The following is a 23,653-nucleotide window of genomic DNA, read 5'->3' on the forward strand; positions in this document are numbered from 1 at the left end:
ACCATTTACTTTACATCTGCATGACTGTTTCTATAACTGCCAATTTTTACTTCTTAATTCCTTCACCATTTTCATCCCTCCCCTCCCCATCCCAACCTCCCTCCAGTTATCATTTACTTGGTTTTTTAGATTGCACATACAAGTGAAATCATATAGTATTTGGCTTTCTCTGACTTATTTCACTTGGCATTATAACTTCTAGGTCTATCTAGATTGTCAAAAATGGAAATATTTTATTCATTGTTATGGCCAAGTAATATTCCACTGCATATATGTACATATCTTATTGTGTTTTTAATTTGCATTTCTCTGATGATTACTGATCTTGAGCAGCTTTTCATAAGTCTCTTGGCCATCTGTATGTCCTCTTTAGATAAATGCCTATGTAGGACCTCTGTCCATTTTTTTAATTTGATTCTTTTTTTTTAGTATTAAGTTGTATGAGTTCTTTATATAGTTTGAATTTTATCCCCTTATCAGATGTATCACTGGAAATTATCTCCTCTCATTCATTTGGGTGTCTTTTCATTTTGTTAATGGTTTCCTTTGCAGTGCAAAAACTTCAGTTTGTAGTCCAATTTGTTTCTCTTTTCTTTTGTTTCCTTGTCTGAGAAGAAAGATTAAAAAAAAAATATTAATCAAAGCAATGTCAAGGAGTTTGCTATCTCTGTTTTCCTACCCAGTCTCCAAAACTGCATTTCCTTAAGATTAGTGACGTTAAGCATCCTTTCAAATGTCTCTTGACCATTTGTAAGTCCTACTTGGAAGAATGTTTATTCAGGTCCTCTGCCCATTTACTCCTTATCAGATGTATTATTGGTGAATATTATCTTCCATTCAGTAGGCTGATATTTTGTTTTGTTGGTGATTTCCTTTGCTGTGCAAAAGCTTTTTAGTTTCATGTAGTCCCATTTGCTTATTTTTCTTTGTTTTCTTGCCCAAGGAGACATATCAAGAAAAAATAAGAGCAACATCAAGGAGTTTACTGCCGATGTTTCCTACTATGACTTTAACGGTTTCAGGTCTTACATGGAACTCATTAACCCATTTTGCAGATAGTGTAAGAAAATGCTCTGGTTTCATTTTTTTCCTGTATCTACCAGATTTTCCAACACCATTTGTTAAACACTATGCTGTACACCTGAAACCTAATATAAAATGTCAACTATAACTGAAAAAATTTAAAAAAATAGGAAAGTATAATTAAAGTAAAAAATAAAATAAAAGGACATTGGTGGGTTGTTGTTTGTTTTTTTTTCTAAAGAGCATGGGACAACTAAAACATTTTCCTGTGCTCCCTCTTTCCATACATTTTGCAAAAAAAAGTGAAACACTGCTATTTAGGTTGGACTTTTTCTCTCAGTAATGCTTATTTATTCTGGTTGTTTAATATATATGCTAGTTCCAAAAATAGTGCTAACCTAAAAATAAAAGGTTTTTCAAAGTAATACGTAACATGCATTTAGTTAAGATCAATAAAAGTAGCCATTTGGGACGCACTGATTCAGGCAAAAGCACAAGTAGTTTCGATTAGGAGACAAAAGCAAAGGGCATTTCTGAGAAAGAGACAGGGAATAATTACATTAATAGAAGGTTATTTATTGGTGCAGATAACATAGTGATGTTAATTCTAAACAATGTTTTCAATTTTTAGTTCAATAGTCATAACTGCTTACTTATTGTCTTTGCAAACAATTCTTTAAGGCACAATGTTGCTTTAGTCCTACTACAAAGGTTATTTTGCCCTGCTTTACTATGCCAGAGATTTGAGGCATAAGAAGTGCAAGGCAGTTCCTCTAGCTCCATTTTAAGGTGACTCAATTTATTATTATCTCTCTATATAAAAGCCTCAGCGACCAGACCACCAGAGGGCAGACACACCGACTGGTAGCTATGACGCGCACTGACCACGGGGGGACAGACGCTCAACGCAGGAGCTGCCAAGCTGCGGTGACTTGGCAGCTGTGGTTCTTGGGTGACGCACCCGGAACCAGAGAGGAGGGAGCCTGATTCCAGGGTGTGTCACCTGAGAACTGCCCTCTCGCAATCCAGGCCACCTCGGCGGATGTCGGAGAGCTGCTTTTGCCCCATACTCACAGGCCAGGCTGAGGGACCCCACCAGCGCATGAATCTGTGCACTGGGCCTCTAGTCATCCTATCTAATAAAAGAGAAACATGGTAATTAGCGTACAACCGCTACCCTTCCCATTGGCAAACAGTGAAACAACAGGTCGCTATGATGCGTACTGACCACCAGGGGGCAGATGCTCAATGCAGGAGCTGCCCCTTGGTTGTTAGTGCGCTCCCACAGCGGGAGTGCTGCTCAGCCAGAATCCGGGCTCACGGCTGGAGAGTGCAGTGGCAGTGGTGGGAGCCTCTCCCACCTCCACGGCAGCGTTAAGGATGTCCAACTGTCGAATATCCCCCAAGGGCTCCGGGACTGCGAGAGGGCTCTGGCCAGGCTGAGGGATGCCCCTGGAGTGCACAAATCTCGTCCACCGGGCCTCTAGTTTTTAAATAATAGGACAATATTTTCATTTTTTCTCATCATGTCATAAATTACCATGCAATGACCTTTCCTTTGTGGACTCCTATTAAGACTTTCTAAAACTCAAATAACATTTTTATAGTATCTTCTTGTAACATATAATTCTTATTCCCTCACATAACTCTACTAGCTTAAAAAGCATGGTTTCCCAATATAGAAATGAGCTTAAAACATGTGAGGTAAAAAAGCTAGAAAGTTTGTGCATTTGCTTTAGTGTGCATAAATGTAAAAAAAATAGATCATTATAAAAAAAATAATTTTGACTTAGAACTTTAGACATAGCAATTTTATTTATTTTGTTCATTAGTGAAAAAAGAAAATTCCTTCACAGCTATATATTTTGTACAATAAAGCAGTTTAGGTACCAAGAACAGAAAATGCATACTTGAAATCTCAATTGCAAATTGAGGAATCACATTAAATATTAGGTAATGATATTTTCTCTTTTGTAGAAAGAAAAAAATACATCAGGATTTATTGTAGTCATTAAATGATACATTAAAATTACATTAAGGAACTTAGTTTTCCTTCATCCAAAATCTGAAATACTCCAAGGTTTGGATATCAAAAACTTCCCTCAAGGCACGTGTAGACTCAACTTTCCTATCATCACAGAATTAGCAACATAATTTTGAAAATTACTCAAAAAATGGAAAGCACAATAACAGAACTATGAACAAAGACAGGAAAACAAGAATGAATGGGAGGTGACAAAAACTACAAAAAGAATGATCAAGCTGACAGTATTTTTTAAGTAATCAAATTCAATAACTCTGAACCCATATGCTAGATTATAGAAAAAAATTAAACTGTGAGCCATATATCTTAGAATTAAGATGCAAAAATACTATTTATGCTGAATATTTACTTAAAATTTCTTGCAAAAACTCCTTTTGGTAAATCAACTCATAATATTACCTTGGTCTATACTTTGTGATATGTATTCACAAACAATCTTTTGGCTTCAGTGTGAAATGAAATAATGATTGAGAAAAGTGAGTTTTTGCAAAAGTATATATTTGAAATAAATTAATAAGTTCGCCATGATGCATTAATAAGCCTGTTTAAATTCAACAGCTTCCTGGAGGGGCTGTGCAGAACATCCTTGTTCTGTGCTGATCCAGACAGAGCTGCCCTGCCCTCCTATTGGCCATGGCCCACAAGCAGCCCAACCTGTTGCTCTTGAGCACCAGCAAACCAGCCTGCATTGGCTCAGCCCTGCATGCACCAGAAACACCAAAGAGAAATCTTGGCAATCTGTAGCCCACTTTTTGGTCACTATCTATTGATTCATATAATAATAAAAATTTAAAAACCATTAAAATAATTAACTTGCCTTGAAGTGGAAAAGGAACGCTAGGAATGGTGAGTGTCAAGAGAAAGTGTCAAGAGAGTCTGCTAGGCTCAGCTCCTTCTACTATTAGGGCTGGTCTCACAATTTCAGAAGACATAAACAATAATAGCCAATAAATTCCTAATGGTGTGTTGATCATAGGGAATTAATTGCCCAGTGTGAGATAATCTTCATGGAGACCATGCTATAGATCTGCTTCTGTTAGTATTTTCATCTCCATATGTGTTCCCAGTGCTAGGATGCTTAGGGGTGGAGAAAGGAGATGGGGTCAAGATGTAAGAGTATGAAAGATATGCTTGCCTATGAAATGAAGGTAAGAAAAAAAGCAATAGTTGCTGTTTCTTTGAACAGGCTTCAGAAAGATTATTTTTATAATTTCTGCAACCATGGCATGTTTATATTTTCATATATTCCAGCATTTGTAGTACTTTCCCTCCACTAACCATAAGTTGAAAATTTATTTTAAAAATGTCACCAAAACTCTAGCATTTAGAAATGTATCTCTTTTCCCTCATTATGCTCCTGCTTTTCCACATAAGTAACCTCTATCAACAGTTTATGCCCATTCTCCTACTCTTTCTGTATGAATACACACATACACACACAGATAGGGATAGTGGGGGAAATGTGTATTTGCACATAAATGCAGATTTACTTTCAATAAAATCAGTCATACAATGTCTAGTGGTTCCATTTATATAGAGCTATTTCATACTCTTATGGACTTTGATATCTTTAAATATGTGCATCCATAATTTGTTAATCGTTATTCAACTGATAGGTATTTATTTTCTTATTTTTGCTATTAAAAATGATGTTGCAATAACATTCTTATATAAATACACATTTGAGGGTATTTGTGAATATTTTTGTAGGGTAGATATTATTATGCACATTTTCAATTTTGACAGATTACTGTCATCTTGTCAACCTTAAGTTGTACCAGACAAAAAGGCTGTACCAATTTATACTTTCATCAACTTTGAGAGCACTAGCTTTAGTAGACTGTTTTACCATAATAAATTATATTTCCAGTTTCATAATATACTGAATAAAAATTGAAAACTTTTTATCACATTCATTTGCATTACTGATGATTAATGTAGTATTTTTATACACTAATTGGACATAAGCATTTTTCAACTGAGAATTCCTGCTTTTGTTCATCTTTTTCTGTCTTCTATTGATATCTTTTCTTCATAGAGTTATAGGGACTTTACATATAAATACTATTTTATTGCAATATGTGTTTTTCAATCTGCCTCTTATCTTTTAACCATATTTATAATGATAATCCTGTGGAGATGGTAATAAATGTAGGTGGTTATATTTTTCTTTATACCTTTTAAACTTTGTCTCATTTAGGAAGAACATAAAGTAGTGGCAGTCTTTTGCCCTTTGGACTATTGCCCAACTCCTGTGCATTTGATGCTGAGATCTCTATTTTCATGAAGTTATTCTGAAACTCTGGATCAGGTAATACAAACTCTCCTCTCTCTCCAAGAATTGGCCAATGAGTGAACTGTATTCCAAGACTCACAGAATTAGAGCACATGACACAAGCCATGTAAGAGCAAGTGTAGGCCAACTTGAGGTCTTTTGCTGTTACATTGGATAAAGAAAATAAATTATTAACTAAATGACACTGTCATCTACTAGTAGATGTATATACACTTAGACTTTTTTATGGCCATCTTGTCAACCTTTAGTGGATCTTGCCTGAAAATAACTCCAACACACACACACACACACAAAGCAACACAGAAAGATATAGACAAACACATTCCAGATGAAACTATGTGGGTACTGGTACCAACAGTGCCCAAAGCTGGGACTACCCTTCAGCTTTTCAGTTATGTGAGTAAATGAATTCTTAAACTGTTACATTTTTAAATGCAAGTTTGAATAGAGTTCATATAATTTGGGTTTTAAAATAAGACTTTTCTTACGTTTACTTTTGTTATTGAAATTATTGCATTTGCCCCCCTTTTCCCTGATTAACCTCCTCCTCCCACTCATTTCCACCCGAATATTTTTAAAAATCTCCTTTACTTTCATATATGTAATATTTTTTCACTAAATTTACAATACAGTGTCATTTTAAAATATTAAGCAATACATAAAAATGTAAAGGAGGAAGCAAAAAAATTCCTGAAAGAAGCACCACTAATATTTTTATAATGTTGTTTTATATGTTTTTCTAGATACACCCTGGTCTCCTACCCACCCATATATTTTATGACGTATGCTAAGGCTGGGGGTTTTTTTTGTTTATTTTTTTGTATCATGGAAAATGACATTTATTTATTTCCTCTAGGTTTTCCTCTTTCCAGCTTGAAGCAGTAGTTTTTTATTGGAAAGTGCACATTCTGATTTTTATAAGATTTTGGTATTATTTATATTTACATCATGCTCACCTTCTTTTTTTCTTTACCTACCATATTACTAATGTTAACAAACTGATTTGTACTTTTCTCCGTGTTTATATAATATCATTATTGATATACAAAGCACACAAAAAATGGATTTTTGCCATTTTTGTTTAACAATTATGAGAAATTATATAGTGTCCTCTTCATCTTACACTTCTCACATAATAGTATCTGAGAAATTCTTTCAATTAGTGATATGTCATTTTTTTATTTTTCATATACTATACTTCAATAATCATTCCCAAGATTTATTTCCAAATATTTTGCCTATACAAGAGATGCTGCAATAACATTTTTATATTTTATTTCAATATCAATATGTTTTAAATTTCAGTAGCTACTTTTGAGATTTCTTTTCCAAGGTAATGAAATGCAATAAATATTATTCATGAGTCCTCAAAAGCAAGCCCCTTTCCTTGCATGTGCTACACAAGCAGGGGTTACCACTTGTAATATCTGTTATCAGCAAATACATTATTCAGGCTAGCTAGTTGTTACTTTTAGATTTTCTTAATATTGAAATTGAACACACACACACACACACACATATATATATATCTGTTTGAAATTTAAAATAATGTAAACATATTGGTGTATTTTACAAGTTTTCTTTTAGTTGTTATGGTTTTCTTATTGAGACACCAGTAGACCTTTATTTTTAATATATATTTGAGGTATCATTTCTTCATATATAATATGCTTGTAAATATTCATCCTCAACCTACTGTATTTTATTTTACTTATATGATTTTTCACTTATATGATTCAAATTTCTCACATATATTTTCTTTCTCACACAGAGTTTAGAAAGTCTAGCGGTTTCTTTACCCCTTTTGAGATGTGGAGATGGTAAGTAAGGGTTTTAAATGCCTTAAGATATTTCCCTTGATTTCTCCACTATGCCACCTTCTATATGTTGTGTGTGCAAGTATTTGCATGGACATATGCCCAGGTATATGTATTTAATTCTTAAGGAAAAGCCAAGCTGTTTCCCAAAATATGTTTATGATTTCACATTCTTACAAGAAGTAAATGTGATTTACTAATGCTCTACAATTTTGCCAATGATTTCTTTCGTTAGTCTTTATTTCATGCTAGATATGCAAAAAATGCGAAGTAGTATTACATTTTAATTTGCAATTTTTTAAATAATTAATGATGTTGAAAACATTTCAAATACTTATTTCCGATTTATATTTATTTCTTAATGAATAAACATATTTCTGTTCAAATATTTTGTCTTCTAATTGAGTTGATGTTCTTATCGAGTTTTGAGATTTCTTTATATATTTAGAATAGTTCTTTGTCAAATATTTGGTAATTTATTTCACTAGTATCTTATTTTTATATTCTATTAATAGTGACTTACAAAGACCAACATTTTTACTTTTTATTAAATGTAATTTATCAATTGTTTTAATTATGTTTTTAAGAAATTGTAGCCTAATGCTAGGTCACATTTGGTCCTATTCTATTTCCACTGTATTACATTATTTTGGGTTAATTTAGTATTTTTTATGATTCAATTTTAGTCCTTTGTTGAATTATTAGCTATAACATTGTTTGCTTGTTCTAGTATTTGGTTACATTTACATTATGCATTTTAATCTATCACAGTCTACTTTCAAATGATACCATACTACTTCATGCATAGTATAAGAACCTTAGAAAAATGTACTTCCATTTTACCACTACTTGCCGTTGTATTATTTTTGTCATACACATGTTTTAAAGTCCACAGTATTATTGTTTTATTTGAACCGTTATTATTTGGATATTTTATATAATAATAACCTAACTATCCCAATAGTTAACACTTGTGTACTCTTCATTCCATTGTGTATATCCAGATTTAAATTTGGTTTCATTTGACTTTTATTGGAACATGTTCCTTATAGATTTCTTATATTTAATGTTTATAGGTGATTAATTCTTTTAGCCATTGAAAGTATGAAACTGCTTTTGATTTCACCTTTATTTTGAAGACAGTTCTATCAGGCATATTATTCTGCAGGAGCTTTTTATTTGGTTGTGTTTTTCTCCTGTATTTTAATGACATTCTCTACTGACTTCTGGCTTGACTTATATTCTATGAGAAGTCTAGGTTATTTTTTATCTTTGCCTAATAATTATTTAATTTTGTATACACTGTTTGCTTTTCTTCTAACTACACTTTGATATGTTTCTTTATCACTGGTTTTAATCAAATGAACTATAATGTACTCTTATATAATTTTTGTCATGTCATTGTGTTTGGAGTCCATTTAGCATCTTGGATCTGTGGTTTTTGTTTCCATTAAATTTGGACTTTTTCTAATATTATTTCTGTTTTAATCCCCCCATTTCCCTCTCTTTTTTGAAACTCTAATTACGTTTATAGTAAGCTGCTCAAATTTGTCCCACAATACAGTAATGCCCAATTTATATTTATATTCCATTCTTTGTTTTTATTTGGTATAGTTTCTATGGTTATGTCTTTCAGTATTTTTTTAATCCTCATCTGAGGATATTTTTTCATTGATTTTTAGAAAGAGTGAAAGGGAGGAGGAGATACACATTGATTGGTTGCTGCCCACACGCACCTCAACCAGAGTGGGGAACCGAGTATGCAATCGAGATACATACCCTTGACAGGAATAGAACCTGGCACCCTTTAGTTCACAAGCTGATGCTCTATCTACTGAGCCAAACAGGCTAAGGCTGTGTCTTCAATTTCATTGATCTTTTAGTGTCTAAAGTACCCAATACATTGCATATCAGATATTGCAGTTTTTATCTGTAGAATTAAATTTGCATCTTTTTATATTTCCATGTTTTAATTAACATGCTCTCTCTTTTCCTCTAGCTTGTTACATATATAGAAAATACACTTAGTATATGTTTCAGTGTTGTTTTTAATTGTATAAGCAGTGTTTTGGGGTTAATTTTGATTGATTTTTCTCCACATCATGGGTAATTTTCCTGCTTTATTATATAGTTTATAGTTTTGAATGGACGCCTTGGTATATATGTATATTTTGCATTCCTATAAATAGTGTTGAGTTTCATTAATGGATATAGTTATGGTACTTGAAAATAATGTGATCTCTACCTGTCTTGCTTTTAAGGTGTGTTTTTTAAGCAGATCCAGACAGAGTTTAGTCTTAGTCTAAGTCAAATTTTTACCCATTACTAAGGCATATTTCTTCTAAGTCATCTACCCAATAGCCTCTGAAATATGAGGCTTTCCACTGTGGGAATAGGAACTGTATTTGTCTCTGTGTGAGCTCTGAGGTTGCTTCCCTCTGTTTATTTTACATGGTTGTTTCCTCGCCTTGAAAACTGATCAGTACTCAGCTGAAGACTGAAAAAGGACCCACTGCACAATCCCACATTGCATTCTGTGTGTAGCTTTCTGCTCTCAGGATTCTGCCCTGTCAACTCCAGCCTCTTGTCCTACCCATTCACTTGACTTCCTCTCAACTCAGTTACAGCACCGTCCTCTGCCCAGGTTCACCTCATTGTGATGCAGTCTCCAGTTTCTCTCTGGACAGGATACTGTGGCAGTAATAGCACTCATCCTGTTTATTATCTTTTAGGGAATACTACCCTTAATTGCACCATCTCCAATGCCCTGAAAAGTATTGTTTTATAGTGTCCAGATTTTTAGTTGGTTGTTTGGGGGGCTGTAAATTCAGATGCAGTTACTCTGTCTTGCTCATAAGCAGTTTTTATAGGTGTGTTTTTTTCAAGATTACAAGGAGATAAATCCTAAGAATCACTGTTGGAATTTATTGTGCTCTTACTGTTAAATACAGATGTATATATGGAAAAGAACTCCAATAAGCCCATTTAACTTGAATACAATTCTAATATTGTTTTTGCATAGTTTTTATAAACTTATAGACCAGTTATTCAAAGTCAGCAAAGTAGTACTTTAGTGTAATAAATATTAGTATATATCCTGATAAATACAATAGATTTGGAATCATATACATGGAATGACTAAAGAATGTGTTTGCCAAGCATTTTGTGGAGGAGACTAATCAAGGGAGATGGATAAAGTTAAGCCACGATTGTTTTTAAAGGTAAGTCATTAAAAGAAAGACTTCACATGCAAGTTTATTTCTAAATATGCTTGCTCCCACACCTGAAATTGTCAAATTTCAATGTATTCTTATTTATTTTCACTATTTTCTTTTTTTTATATTCTGGATGTCTGTTTTATAAAATTTGCAGAAAAATATTGTGCCTTAGCAAGTCATATATTTCTAAAGAAAAATAATTTGGAATTCTATTTGGCACAATAAACAGTCAATTTATCTTTATAAACATCTCAATATAGAATATTTTCATAGATAAGACCAAGAAAACAAAAGCATTCCATTTCACATTAATTTAGTTAGTGTTATTAAATATTTTTATTTCAGAGATGTTAATCTTTTGTTTAAGAAGTATTAGAATTATTAAATCAGGAAACTAAAATTCTAGGCAGACTTTTGGTTTGAAACAAATATATTCTCTTCATTAAAAATTAGTTTTAATCTCCTAGACAGAAATATTTCTGTTTTACCATAATGGTGAAATAAAAACAAAACAAAGGCTAATTTGGCTAGGACATGCAAAAGTTCACAAAGATAAAAAGTGAGATCTATCAGACTCTAGTTTGATTGAGGAAAACAAAAGGTTTCAAGTGTGGTAAATTCTGCCTTTGTTTTTGGATAATGGGCAGCCTGAATAGGCAGAAGTTCCTAAACTTCTAAAATTGTCCTTTGATGCAAAGATTTAAGGCCTCACTAGGAATGTTCAATGAGGAAAGAAGGCCGTGAGTTCCACCAGAATTAACTGGAAAGTGTTCTTTTTGCAACTGTACCCACATGTCCTGTCCAGAGATAGTTCAGCATGGGAAAGGAGAGGCGCCTTTGGAGCCTGATTATTTAGACTTGAGTACTGGCTCTGCCACTAAGGTCACAGCACTAGTCGTAGTGCTTACTTCCCGGATCTTCAGCTCTAAACGCAAATCAAAAGTAAGTCATAGAGCCGGCCTGTGTGGTTCGGTGGTTGGGCATGACCTGTGAACCAGGAGGTCGCAGTTGATCCCTGGTCGGGGCACGTGCTCCGGTTGCCGGCTCAATGCCTGGTGTGGGGCGTGCAGGAGGGGGCTGATCCATGATTCTCATCATTGATGTTTCCCTCTCTCTCCCTCTCCCTTCCTCTCTGAGATCAATAATAATAATAAAAAAAGTCAGAATTGTTTTGAGGTCGAAATAACAGAATCCATGTAAATTGCTTAGCATGGTGTTTGACATATAAATCCTCAATAAATGTTAAATATCACACCTCCTAATGAAAGTGCTTCATAACACTTAGAAGTGATGGGACAGAAAATTAATTGAATATCAATTTAAATAATTGAACATACACCCTCCAAAACCCACCAGACAGTGAGCAAGGAGAAGGGCAAAATGGATCCTTCTCCCCCTTGTATTGTCCTTGACATATAGCTCCAACTTTTGTACCATCATGAAGTGATGGTTTTTATTAGGTTAAGACCCTTCTCCTCTATTCCTGTTTTGCTGAGAGGTTTCTCATGATTGGGTGTCAGATTTTGGGAAATTCGTCTTCTGCATGAGTTGATTTGATCATATAAATTCTCTCATTAGCTTCTTGATGTGATAGGTTGACAACCTGAAGTAAATATAACATAGTTATACTGTCACATGATTATACAACTTCATGCAATTTTGGGAAATTTTCTATGTATGTTGTTGCAAGATGTGATCTTCATTTCCCCTTTATTTTATCTTTATCTGGTTATGTTATTAGGATAATGTTGGTTTCATAAGCATTGTTCCCTCTGCTTCTTTATTCCAGATGAGATTGTGGAGAATTGCTATCCTTTCTTTATTAATTGTTTGACAGTATTCATAAGTGAAATCAACTGGCACTATGGTTTCTATTTAGGAAGTTTATTAATTATTGATTGCATTATGGCCTGAGGACATACTTTAAATTATTTAAATGAACATAGATCATACAAAGTTTGTTTTATGGCCAGAATGTGATCTGTCCTATTCAATACTTCATATGCATTTTAGAAAAATGTGTATTATACTATTGATGGATAGAGGAGTCTTTAAATGTCAGTTAGATCAAGACGATTGATAGTGCTTTTAGGTCAATTTTATCCTAACTGCTTTTTCTGCCTGCTTTGTCTACCAATTACTGAAGAAGAGATGGTAAAATATATAATTAAAATGATGTTTTTGTCTATGTCTCTTTTCAGTTCTATTTTTATTTCTGCATTTAGATAATTCTCGTTTGGTATATAGATGTTTAGGATTTTCTTGGAGAATTTATTCTTTTATTGTTACTTTGTCTTTCCTTATCTCTGATAATTATATTTCTAAAATTTGGTCTGGAAATAATGTAGTTACTCCAACCTTTGGTTTATTAGTGTTATCATGCTATAGTTCTCTCCATCCCTTTACTTTCAACTTATTGAATCTTTATATTTCAAGTATCATTTGTAGACTATACTGTTTTTATAGTGTTGTGGATTCAACACTATATTTTGTTTATGAAAACTTATTCAACTGAGATTAACATGAACACAATAAATTTCTATATGAAATGACAAAAGAGAATTGAGTCCATGTTTGATGGAACTATATGGTCAATTACTATAGAAATCTTTTGTGACCGTCATTATAGAAAAATACAAAATTTCAATTGATTTATTTTGCCTATTGCAGCTATCTCTTCATTTAACTGAGAATTCAAAATTGCCAGGTGACCTCTTCTTGCCAATATTAACCTCAACATTGTCATCTTACTTCATTATCATGCATATTAACATTTTAGCAACTTCCTTTGTAATTTTGCATTGTTATTCCCCTTCTTAGGACTTTAATGACTCAATTCCATTTCTTACGATTTTTGTAAGTCTATGAGTTCATTAATTGGCTGTTAAGAATGTTACTCTAGAGATTATTCAAGCAATTTTGTTCATATTGAGGACAAGTTCAAATAATTAAAACTATGAAATTTGGATCTAGAAGCATCTAATTTTTACATATGAACAATTTCAACAGCTTATAAGTCAAACTTCTACAAACTCACCATAGATGTACTATTACAGTTGAGCTTTTATAAAAACCTATATTTTCACGCAAGTATATGGAAAAAGTAAAATGTATACTTTACTTATCTTTGTTTCACCAGAGATTTTTATTGTTTTGGTTTGAGCAAAGATCTCAGATGCAGGCCTGGCTAGTGTAGCTCAGGTGGTTGGAGCATCATACTGTAAACCAAAAGGTTGTGGGTTTGATCCCTGCTTGGGGCACATACTGAGGGCAACCAATAATAGATGTCTCTCACATCGATGTTTCTCTCTCCTCCTTTTCTTTTCTTTAAAATCAATAAGCATATTCTCAGGTGAGGATTTAAAAAGAAGATCTCTGATGCAGAGTACCTCTGTGGTCATCTAGAAATTGTGAGAGTTAATCTCTGTTAATCGTAAGTAAAGATGTATTTACATTAAATTTCACTATTTTTAACTATGTATGTCTTATGAATACCAATAGAGAAGGGAAGTTCTCTGTAATAGTTCTCTGTTATTTCTTTTATTCATTTAAAATAAGATAGTGTTCACATACTTATTAAAAAGTTTTCACATGGTCTGCAGACCATAATTTATACTTTAATATTTTAATAGGATTGCTATAATTGGCTTACATTACTATTAGTTTCAGGTGTACAACATAGTGTTTCAAAACTTATATACCTTACAATGCGATCACCATGAAAAGTTATATTATCAACACACTCCCTATACTGTACACTATACCAGCGTGGCTTATTTATTTTGTTACTGGAAGTTTGTTCTCGTTATTCACTGTTCTCACCCATCCCTCCACACCCCCTCCCCTCTGGCAACCATTAGTATCTATGGGTCTATTTTGCTTGGGGATTTTTTGATACCACATAGCCAAGATATGGAAGCAACCCGGGTGTCCATTGATATATGAGTGGATAAAGAAGATGTAATGTGAGATCATGTCTCAGCCTCTCATACCTGCTTCAAGGTGTTTTTTCTTGTTCGTTGAATGTGAAGATATTGCTCAGCTAGTATTTTCTTTCCAGAGGAAACTTCCATAAGTAGCTGTAGATTCATTGTGTCCATGGGAAAAAGTGAGTTCAGAGTCCATCAAAATTGTTATCTTGAACCAGAACTTCTCATTGAATATTGATTGCAGTGAAAGTCCTCACTCCAGATTAAAATGATGGAAACGTATATTTCACAGTTACAATGCATTGGCCAATCTGCCAAAATGCAGTGTTTTAATGATTAAATGAACATAGGACTTACCCTTAAAAGTTAGTCTCCAAATTACAACCACATTCAAGATGAAAAGCTGAGTGGAGTGAGAACAGGGATCCTGGACATGAGGTTGCTATAAAACATGAGACAATCAGTTCCCCGAAGAGAGAATGAGCCTATTCTAGTTTTATGCTTCTTGTGCTGAACTTAGTTGGAGCACAGATCAGAAAGTTCAAATCCCAGTTTCCCAGGTCACTAGCTATATTGAGCTTGGGCAAGTCACTTACCTTTTTTAAGGCACATCTGTTGTTGCAAGGACTTGAAAGGACTCTGTACACCTTGCCTTGCTCTCCACTTATTATTTTATTACCTCAATTCTCTTAATTACCTAACCCATTTTTCACCGGCTTACAAAAATGAAATTACAGTTCTTTTATATACACACTAGAGGCCCGATGCATGACATTCGTGCAAGAGTAGGCCTTCCTTTCCCTGGCTGCGGGCACCGGCTTCCCTCTGGCACCCAGGACCTGGGCTTCCCTAGTAGCCACAGCTTTGTCTGGAAGGAAGTCTGGTCTAATTAGTATATTATACTTTCATTATTATAGATAGGTTATTATGACATAGAAGCTCCCTGGAAACCTGTGAGAAATGCATACCCTCAGTCCTATCAGACACCAAAGTGAATCCTCATCCCTGTACCCTGGACAGGCCTCCATTTCCTTAAATTTCACCTGCCTTCTAGATGTCCCAGTGACTCTCCTTGATGGTGAGCCCTCTCCCCAGCATATTGTCATTTTACTGGACATACCTATTTTCACATTGGTGATCTCTTCTGATGTCCTCACTCTGACTTGGGGAGGGTGCACTTTTTCACATAAGTATTCATAGTAGAGGTAAGGCTAGACTATGACTTTTAGAAAGCTTACTTTGGGCTTTAAAAAATTCAAAATAGAGAGCAATGTAAAATTAGAAATAGTTACTCTTAGGTTCCACAGGTCCAAACGTGAAGTAGAAATTGTGAAGATACTTGGAGAAGATGAATGATGGGGACTAAAGTGGACCCCATAAAAAAGTGGTAAGTCAGAGTTCTTATTCACCCCCTTATCATGGGGTTCACTTATATATGCTTTGTAAAGCTGGCACCTAAGCTTTAAAGCAAAAAGAGATCACTAGAGTCTGATTGGTTATAGGATAACAAGCCCCACTAAGGAAATGTCATTATTTATGACTTCAAAATATTCACATCTTGTAATCAAATAACTCTAACTAAAAACTAGCAGCAAAGTGTAAACCCCAAATCAATGGAGGTTGACTTTACTTAGCTCCCTGCCTAAAGTTGTGACATGACAACTCCAATATTCCTTTTCCTGATGATAAATATGGCTTAAGTTCCTATTATTCCTTCACACACAACGTCAAGCAGTTAAAAAAATTTCAAAGTCATAATAAGAAGAAAATGTTATGCATGATCAAGGGAAAGGCTGTCAGTAAAAGCAGACTCACACATTACCAAATGCAACTTTAAAATAAATTTGATAAATATTAAACATGTTAAATGAAATGAAAACTCCTTCTCAAAACAACCAACCAAATGAAAATGCTAGCTTGAAAAATATTAAATTGGAAATAATTCATTTGATTATCCAAACAGTAGACTGAATATAGCAGAAGAAAGGTCAGTAGAAATTATCAAAAAATTAAAAAGATAAGAAAATGTAACATAGCATCTGAGACTTTCAGGCAGTATTAAATGAAATATAAAATGTAATTGGAATGCCAGAAAGAGTATAATTACTGAAATTTTTTAAAATTGATTAAAGAAATAAATCCATAGGTCCCTAAACCCAAAGAATCCCAAGCAGTATAAATGCAAGGAGAAAACCACAATTAGGCATATTGTATTTATACGGGTGAATAGGAGATAGAGAAATGTTTAAAATAGCTAGATTGAGGAGGGTCATATCATACAATATGACACATGGATGACTACTTTTTCAATATAATAGAGGATAAAAGAGATTGAAATATTTTATATGATTTCTAGAAAAAATCTAATAACTAAAAATTCAACATACAGTAGAAATTCTCTTCAAAATAAAAAACTAAGGACATTTTTAGAAACACAAAAATAATTGATAGCAGAGATGCAAATCCATATATATTATTAAATGTTCCTCATGGCAAAGAGTGATATCACATTTGAAATATATTTAACATACAACATTATGTGAATTTAAGGTGTACAACATGTTAGTACATTTATATATTGTAATATGATATTTTAGCATAGTTAGCACCTCTATAAACTAACCTAGTTATAATTATTTTTTGCTGGTAAGAATAATTAACAAGTTTGATGATTATAATACAATATTGTAGTCTATGTTCACTATACTGTGCCTTAGATCTCCAGGACTATTTACCTTTTAGTTCCAGGTTTGTATCCTGAGACAATATCCCTCCTATTTCTCTACCCTGTAATCCCCTGATAACCACAATTTACTCTAATTTTGGCTTCTTTAGATTCCACATATAAGTGATATTATACAGTATTTGTCTTTCTCTAATTTATCTCACTTTGCATACTATCATCAAGTTATTACAAATGGCAGTATCTCCTTCTCTCTCATGGCTAAATAATTTTACATTGTGCATATACACCTATGTATATATACGTACCACATATTTCTACATTCAGTCATTGATGGACAATTAAGTTGTTTCCACAAAACTAATATTATAGAACATTACATGAAACAACTGCAGAATACATATGCTTTTCAAGTGTACATGGAATGGTAAGCAATATAATCCATTTGGGGGGCCAAAAGACAAATATTTACATTTTCAAAGTATTGAAATCATCCAGAATGTTTTCTAAAAATAAAAGTATTAAATTATAAGTCAGTAAGAAAAATATATCTGTAAAATTCTAAAATCTATGAAAATCAAACATTGCACTTCTAAATAACATACAGATCAAAGGGAATCACAAAGAGAAACAGAAGTAATTTGAGCATGGTAAAATTAAAACATATTAAAACTTACACACTGTTGCTAAAGCAGTGATTAGGAGGAGATGCATTTGAAGTGAAGAGTGTACTTATAAAGGTTAAAAACAATTATACCTCCACTTCGTAAGCTAGAAACAGGAAGGCAAATTAAACACAAATAATTACCATAAATAACAGTAAAATAAAAAAATAGAAAATAGATAACAAAAAACAATATCAAAAGTTGGTCTTTGGTATTTTAATAAAGTTTGTAAGTGCTTAAGACTGACTGAGAATAGATACAAAATTTACTAATATAAGAAAGTATTTTGAAGAGCTTTCTAACAATAAGTATACCAACTTGAATGACTATTTGCCTAATTAATAAAAATAAAATTTGAATATCCTTATAGCTATTAAAGACGGATGCTTTAATTAAAATCTTCCCTCTAATAAAAATTTATTTGCAGACCCAAATGTGCATTCTATCAGTATAAAAGAAAAAAATTATACCAATTTAACACAAAACCTTTAATAAAACAAAAGAAGCCGAATCCCTTTAAAGTCATTTTGCACATCCCATTATTATCTTACTATTATAATGCCCATTAAAGACATTACAGAGAAAGAAAGTTAGGAGCTGATTATTTTTGTAAACATAGGCACAAAAATCCTTAACAAATGAGAAAATCAAACTCAGCATTCCATAAATGCAATATATAAAACCCAGTGTATTTATACCGGGAATGCAAAGTTGGTTCAGCACTTGAAAGTTAACAGTGTAATGGGGCAAGGTAGGAATATGTCATATGATCTTTGTTATACATAAAGAATAAGCATAAGCATTTAAAATTGTTATTGGAATAGGAGGATATTTTCTCCAGCTGTACTAGGATATCTATGAAAAAACTGGCTAACATTGAACTCACTGGTAAAATATTGAAATTTCCCCCCCTCAAGCAGAGAAGAAAGCAATTATATAATGCACTTTGATTTTCATTCCATATTTTACTGGAAATCCTAGTCAGAGATAGTAAAATAAAAAGTCACAAAAGGCATCTTATATAATAAAAGTGTAGTATGCAAATTGTCCCCTCAACCAGAGTTCTTTCAGGAGTTTGACCAGGGGGCAGACTGGCGAGCTGGCAGCCACTAGGGACCCTACCAGTGCACAAATTTTGTGCACTGGGCCTTGAGTCAACTATAAGTGAAGAAGTCAGAGTCTCATTATTGGAGGATGACATAATTGTGAATATGTATAACCCTAGGAGATAGATAGATAGATAGATAGTGTGTGTGTGAAATTGGTATATATAGTTATGGGTTAAATTATGTTCCTTAAAAAAAACATGTTGAAGTTTTAAACCCAAGTAACCACAGAAAGTGAGTTTATTTGGAAATAGTGTCATTGCCAATGTAATTAGTTAGGATGAGATCATACTGGATTAAGCTTAACCCCTAATTCTATATGACTGATGTCCTTATAAAAATGAAAATTTGGATATAGACATGAAAACAAAGAGAACATCATGTGAAATTGAAGTTATGCTGCCACAAGCCAAAGAATTTTCAGAAGCTAGGGTTAAGGCCTGGATCACATCCTTCCCTTCACAGGGAGCATGGCACTGCCAACAACTTCATCTTGGAATTCTAGCCTCCAGAACTGTGGACAACATGTTTTTAGTTTTAAAGCCACTCAGTTTGTGATACTTTGTTAAGGCAAAGAAATACAAATATAGCTTCTAGAATTAGTAAGTAAATTTAGGCTGTGGGCAACAAACACAATATAAGCAATTTAAAATTGATTTCTAAATGCTGACAACAAGTAATTTAAAAAACAGTTATAATATCATTTACAATAATATCAAAAACATCAATTACCTCTGAATAAACCCAACAAAAATTTAGAAGAGCTATACCTGAAACCAACAAAATCTTGTTGAGATAAATTAAGGAGATCACTAGAGGTAGAGTTATATACCAAGTACAAATTTTACTAAAATAAATATAACTGTTAATATTCATTTTTCTAAATTAATATATAATTTCAATGTGTCATCTCAATCAAAACCTCAGGAACCTCAGGAACTTTTTGAAGAAATTATCTGGCTGCATCTAAAATTTATAATGAAAACTCGGACGATCTCAAATAGTTAAAATGGTATTCTAAGGGAGAAAAATCATTGTAAGACCAACACAATTTCATGCCAAGATTTTCTATAAAGCTAAGCTAATTGAGACAATGTGGATGGATGAGAAGACAGAAAAATATCCAGAGAATAGATTCAAGAAATAGATCTGTTATAACTAAAACAAACAAACCAACCCTACTCAATTGCTATCATCTTGGTTTAAATCAGTAAGTCTCAAAACATGCTCTACAGAACAATACTCTGTGGGATGCAAATACATCCTAACAAGATTTTTTCAAGTCCATGAACAAGTAGCTTTGGGAGACTGGAATAAAATAAAAACAAATAACAACATAGACTTATTTATTGGAGGGATTCAGAGGGTTTTAATATGTAAATATACAATTAAAATCTACAAAAAAAAATGTGCAGAATTTCCCAAATTTATTTGGCTTTGGAAACTGTTCCTGTCAGCATATCTCCCAGGAGAGCATTTCAAGGAAAACACTGAGAAATAAAGGAGCAGAATTGTTAAATACAGTGGGGCCTTGACTTACGAGTTTAATTCTTTCCGAGACCGAGCTCATTAAGGAGCTCGTTAACTCAAATTACTCTATCAACTCAATGCAAAAAATCAGCTGAGAAACAGCTGGTATCTCAAAAAACTCGTTAGTCGGGACACTCGTAAGTCAAAGCCCCACTGTATAGGTGGGGAAAGGTAGTCTCCTCAATAAATGGTACTGGGAAAACTGGATATCTACATGTAAAAGAAAGAACTGCATCCTTATCTTACAAAAAAATTAAGTAGATTCAAGTTTAAACCTAAGATATAAAACTAAAATTTTCAGGAGAAAGCATCAGGAAAACAATTGGCCTTGACGATGAATTTTGTATATGACACCAAAAGCTCAGGCAACAAAAGCAAAAATAAATGAGTGGGACTATATTAAAGTAAAAAGTGTCTGCACAGCAAAGGAAACAGCAAAATGAAAAAACATTATGGATTGGGAGGAAATATTTGCAAACCATATGTCTAAGAAGAGGTTGATATCCAAAATATATAAGGAGCCCATAAAATTCCATAGCAATAATCAAACAACCTGATTTTTAAAAATAGGCAAAAGACCTGAACACATATTTTTCCACAGAAGACATACAAATGGCCAACAGGTACATGAAAAGATGGTCAACATCATTTATCATCAGGAAATTGCAAATTAAAACCAAAATGAGGTTATCATCTCATAACTGGTAGTATGGCTATTTTAAAAAATAATAAAAGACAAGTGTGGTAAAGATGTGGAAGTATTGGAACACTTTTACACTCCTGATGGGAATATAGATTGGTACAGCTATTATGAGAAACAATATAGCAGTTCCTAAAAAAATTTAAAATACATATACTCCATCAATCCCACTGTGGTATACTAGTATACCCAAAGGAAATAAAATCAACACCTCAAAGAGATATCTAGACTCTCATATTCATTACAGTATTATTCACAACATTGATAATATAGAAATAACTTAAATGTTTATCAATGAATGACCAGATAAAAATGTAGCATATAGTTATACTGCATTCATGTAGGATGAATGAGTCTAGAGATTCAATGAACAGCATGATGCTAACAGTTAATAATATTATATTGAATACTGGATATGGATTAAGAACACAGATTTCAAATAGGTACTCATTATATACAAAAATGGTAGCTATGTGATAAGATATGTTAATTAGCTAGGCTGTAATAATCATTTTACTATGTATTATGTATATCAAATCATGTAGACCATAAATATAGACTTTGTTAAAAATAAATATATATAAACAATTCAGAAAATTCTAAAGTAATCCATAAAAATTTAATCTATACTTCAGTAATAAAGATATTTTAATGACAGATTGTGAATGCTAATTCAAATTACATTTAGAAATATTTTCAAATAATCATTACAGAAAAAATTATGATGTGGGTGAAATTTTTATATTATATATATTATGCCTAAAAAGTATTATTACCTGCACTTTTCTATTACTGTGGGTTAAGTAGTAAAATAAAATGGAACTTGTTCATAATATTGATGTTGGTTTTAAAGGAGGAAAAATATCAACCACTATATTATATATGCTAATTTAATTAGTATAATAGTTCTCTATCTAAATGCTACTATAATTCAAGGCATTATTGTTTTTGAATTATTAGTCAATAGTAATGACTACCCTATGTCATAAATAATTTGTCTTTACTCAAATATCTTAACATACTTTGAATAAAATGTGCTTAACTAGGTGTGTTCTCCTGGTAAATACCAAATCACATTTAGACAGAGGCTAACGAATTGCACTAAAGTATTCATTCAGATGGTTAGAAAGAATTATTACTGAAAACTGTATATTTATAAACCATAGTATTTACATTCCAGGAGTGAAAATGTATTGAAAATATTTTAGTATATCAGCTAATAAATATGATATTTTACAGAATTCCAGACTCTTAACAAGCAGCTATACACTTTTATATACATTTCTAAACATCTTAAACATTTCCACTCATGCACATTATTTGGAGAAGTCATGCAGGCCAGTGTAACGACTGAGCAGGCAATGAGATCTGTTTTTAAGGGACTAAAATGTCTCAAATTATATTTTAGTGATGATGCCACCTTTGAATTCTACACTTAAGATGGACCACTTTTATGGCATGTATAGATTATAGCTCACAAAGCTGTTTTAAAAAATAAACCAACCAGACAACCCCTGGCTATGAATGTGTTCTTAACATACTTTTAAGCCACTAGAAAAAAATCTGAACCATCCAAAAAGGAGAAGCTATTTGGGCATTAAAATAGCATTGCTTATACCGGCATTCACAACAACCCTCGTCACATACCTTGTAGTTTTGAAAAGGTTCTTGCTGTTGCTGCTTCTGTTGTTCATGTTGGTGTTGGGATGCTGCTGCAAGAGAGAGAGAGGTGCGGACAAGCACTGTGTCCTCTGCTGTCTCATCGTGGACAAAAACCAACCACTGGCCCTAACTGGTTTGGCTCAGTGGTTGGAGCATTGGCCTGCGGACTGAAGGGTCCGAGGTTCCATTACAGTCAAGGGCATGTATCTTGGTTGCGGGCACATACCCAGTAGGAGGCGTGCAGGAGGCAGGTGATCAATGTTTCTAACTCTCTATCCCTCTTCCTTCCTCTCTGTAAAAAATCAATAAAGTATATTTTTTAAAAAACAGCCATTGACAAATATTTGAGAGTATTGCATAGGCATCCATTAACCTGTGCATATGGGAGGTTTTTCTCTTCTCTAAAATTAAATTGATTTTTCAATATTTGCTCTTTAGATAGCAGATTATATGATAACAGAAAATATCTTTCTAAAAGTGTCTTTCCTATTTATGAATAATCACATTCTATCTGTACTCATTTATTAATATTAAGATACCTTTATCTTATTTCCTCCATGATACATGAGCTCATAAAGGGCAAATAAATATACTCTTTTCATCTTTATAGTACAGCATTTTGTAAATAGAATAGTCAACCACTAAACATATTGAATTAATTTAAGCAACTTCATATAAAGAAAACATGTGGACCATTTCTGCTACAATATGTTTAAACATTTAAAACAATAAAAACAACTAAAGAATCCCAAGTAAATCCACAATACTCAACATTTAAGTAGGATTATTGTGATTGTAAATAATGATTAGATTATAATTTTAAAGTTTGGTTTGGTTTTAAATATTTAAATTTTAAATATCTACAAACCAATTTTCCCATCTCCCCTAATTATTAAAAAAATTTAGTTTGTTCTTTGGATACCTTATAGTCCTTCATAAAGGACTTTGACTTAGTACTAACACTAAAAATAGGACTAGAA

General features: G+C 32.9%; 1 long non-coding RNA gene across 1 annotated transcript in view; it reads left to right on the top strand.

Moving 5' to 3' along the window:
* The window catches only part of LOC132211479 (uncharacterized), a 110,415-nt gene extending 103,231 nt beyond the window's left edge, over nucleotides 1–7,184 (top strand). Inside the window, exons 2-3 of the long non-coding RNA XR_009447454.1 lie at nucleotides 5,268–5,378; nucleotides 7,135–7,184. This is a non-coding gene — a long non-coding RNA (uncharacterized LOC132211479). The remainder of the gene's footprint in view (nucleotides 1–5,267; nucleotides 5,379–7,134) is intronic.
* Nucleotides 7,185–23,653: the final 16,469 nt, after the last annotated feature.

This window comes from Myotis daubentonii, chromosome 10 (genome assembly GCF_963259705.1).
Source record: "Myotis daubentonii chromosome 10, mMyoDau2.1, whole genome shotgun sequence".
Lineage (NCBI taxonomy): Eukaryota > Metazoa > Chordata > Mammalia > Chiroptera > Vespertilionidae > Myotis > Myotis daubentonii.